Genomic DNA, 3,016 nt, shown 5'->3' on the forward strand with positions numbered 1-3,016 from the left:
TGGAGATGCCAGGGATTGAACCTGGGGCCTCATACATGCAAAGCATGCGCTCTACCACTGAGCTACATTCCCTCTGTCAAAGTCACTGTTTAACTGATGCAGGAACACAAACACAGACACAACATTTTTATTCTTCATTTTAGAGAAAAAAGGAAGTCAGCCTGTGATCTCAAAGGCTCTGTGATCTCAGGAGTTTCACTGTGATGTCAGCCCACACAACCTTAGACCACAGAGGCAAGTCAGGCTCCAGGAAGCTGAGGCTGCTCCGTTCTCAGTCCAGTCCAGAGTGAAGGTTTTCCTCTCAGAAGCTTTCCAATCCAGCCCAGATCCTCTCTGACTAGCAGGAGTCTTTGACCAGGAAATGAGAATTATATTGAACGTCTGCTCATCCTTAGAATGAAGTAAAAGTATTTGTGTTCCTAAAATAATCTCCAGATGCTAAGATCAATTATTAACATTGATTGACAGCTCTAAACTGACCCATCATCACAATACAGTTGCAAACTGAGGACTGGAATATTTAGAAATCCACAGTTGCTCATAACAACTGGTAGTACAAGTACACAGTAGAAACGACTGTAGGAAGTAGCAGTTGTGAGCCTTGAAGAAAATGCAGTAAAGACAGGAAGCCCCATCACATTGTCAGTGTTTCAGTGACTGGCATTGTGAAGAGACTGAGACAAAGTCAGTTATGAATGGAGGGCTGAGTTGGAGCAGAGGGGGGCAGGATCCTGGGGGTGGACTGTCTTTAGGGGGCTGAGGTGTCTGGTGGTCTTGGTGGACCCTCTGCATCTCAAGCTGAGACAACAGAGTCCTGTGTTCTTGAGTCATTGTCTATAGTGTCTGTTGTTGGAGAGCTCAGTGTGGTCCCTGATGGTCTAGTGGCTAGGATTCGGTGCTCTCACCGCTGCGGCCTAGGGTTCAAGTCCTGGTCAGGGAAGCTGTGGATACCCTGAGGTTCTAGCCAACTATGGACTGATAGCTGACCTCCCCTCCTCTCTAAAATCCTGGAGAAAGCAGCTGCTAATCAGCTGAGTGACTTCCTCCATAGCAAGAGTTGATTTGAGGGTTTCAGCCTGGTTTTAGAGGACAGCACTGGTAGAAGTTACTGGATATATAAATATATATTATAGATAAATATCGGCCGACTCATCAATGGCTGAGGAATACATTCAGTCAGTAGCATATCAGTCCTCTGAAGCTGTAACGTGAGCCCACTTCTACCGACTAGAGGAGAGGTAAAATTTCACCTGAAATCTGAGGTTTGTCCCTCAAAAAGAACTGCAATGTACTAAAAGTTTCCTCCCCAGAATGATTCTATCAACAAACACTTTAAATTGATATTCTGGAGTTTTATTTCAGTCGCCTGGAATGTGCTGTGGAGTGAGTAAGATGGTATTTAAATGGCAGGCCTATCTACTCGCGCTAGCACTAGCATTGCAGATAGCGTCAGCAGGACCAGACCCAATGGGTCCAAAACTGTCTCCAGTTGCTGGGAGCACCCTGGGTGAGCTGGGAAGGCCAAAGGTCCAGAAAAGTGAACCTCCCCTTCAAGACTGCAGCTGCTCAAGAATGCAGCTGCACGTGCATAGACAGGAACTAGGAGGAGAGACCACATCACCAATCCAGAACACAGTTTAAAATCCTTCTCCTCACTCTGAAAGCTCTGAAAGGAAAATTCCAGCTAAAAAGGAACCTCAGGTGTGTTCTTGTGTTTTTATTATTTTGAACGACTGCAAATGGAACCCAGTTGTGGTGAATAGTAATAAAAAGAAGAAAGAGAAGTAACATCCATCCATCGGATTCTTCTGCTTATTCCTACACATTAAGGGTCACGGGGGGGCTGGAGCCTATCCCAGCGTCAACGGGCGAAAGGCAGGGTTCACCCTGGACAGGTCGCCAGTCCATCGCAGGGCCAACATAGAGAGACGGACAACCATTCACACTCACATTCATACCTACAGTCAATTTAGAGAATCAATCAGCCTCGTCCCCAATTGCAGGTCTTTGGACGGTGGGAGGAAGCCGGAGTACCAGAGAGAACCCACGCAGGAACAGGGAGAACATGGAGACTCACACAGAAAGATCCCACGCCCGAGCCGGGACTCAAACCTGGAACCCTCTTGTTGTGAGGCCACAGTGCTGACCACTGCACCACCGTGCAGCCCGAGAAGTAACATAATTTCTTAATTTCTGTATAGATTTGCCAATCCGATTCAAAACCAGATATTATCGCTGCCTGTTTTGCTTCATTTCTCCATCTCACTGCTTCTCTTAGTTCTGTGTCCACCCAGGGTGATTTCATATTCCTGACTGTATATTTTCTTAGAGGAGCATGTCCTTTCCTTGCAGTTACCACTCGGTTCTGATCAGAACACCCCACTGGTCTAGATAATGCTTTGGAACAGAAATAGCTCCAGTTTGGGAGTATGTGGTCTGTGCATGTTTCACTTTCGCACCATCTTTCCTAGAACACTCTTGTTGATCTTTCCACCATCTGTGTTCAATTACATGTTCTTGCATCGCAGCTTCTCTTGAAGTGGACCAGTTCCAATCTATGTTTGTGTCTCCAGGCAAATAAATGTCTCGATCAAGATGGCGTCCTCTATCTAACATGAAACCTTGCACTTGGTGGTCTGGACACACCCTACAAGCAATGGTTGAACATGAGGTAGACTGATTTGCACCCAGATCACTTCAGTATTGCAGCCATCAAATCCAATCTTTCTTTTGCTGGAATGTGATTTTGTACATAAACTGCTCCACCTCCTCCATAGCTGTTCCTGTCTCTTGTAAAAATATTGTACCCCTGGATTCCCAGTGCATCCTCATTGAATGTATCATCAAGGTGAGTTTGTGATCTTGCCAATAGACGGATATCCAAGGACAAGAGTTGGGACACTTCTGTTATTCTATTTCTCAGGCTGCAGATATTTATGTGAGCCGACTGAAACCCTTTTCTTGGTAAATTAATTACAATCATAATAAACATAAATGGGACTTAATCGTCTTTCCT

At 45.5% G+C, this 3,016-nt stretch overlaps 1 non-coding gene across 1 annotated transcript; it reads right to left on the bottom strand.

Annotated features, from left to right (window-relative positions):
- Positions 1–72, bottom strand: trnaa-ugc (transfer RNA alanine (anticodon UGC)). Its single transcript has one exon. It is a non-coding gene; the product is annotated as a tRNA-Ala (tRNA).
- Positions 73–3,016: the final 2,944 nt, after the last annotated feature.

The sequence above is a fragment of the Aulostomus chinensis genome, chromosome 1 (genome assembly GCF_037954235.1).
Source record: "Aulostomus chinensis isolate RoL2024-O1b breed Wild chromosome 1, RoL_Achi_v1.0, whole genome shotgun sequence".
Taxonomy (NCBI): domain Eukaryota; kingdom Metazoa; phylum Chordata; class Actinopteri; order Syngnathiformes; family Aulostomidae; genus Aulostomus; species Aulostomus chinensis.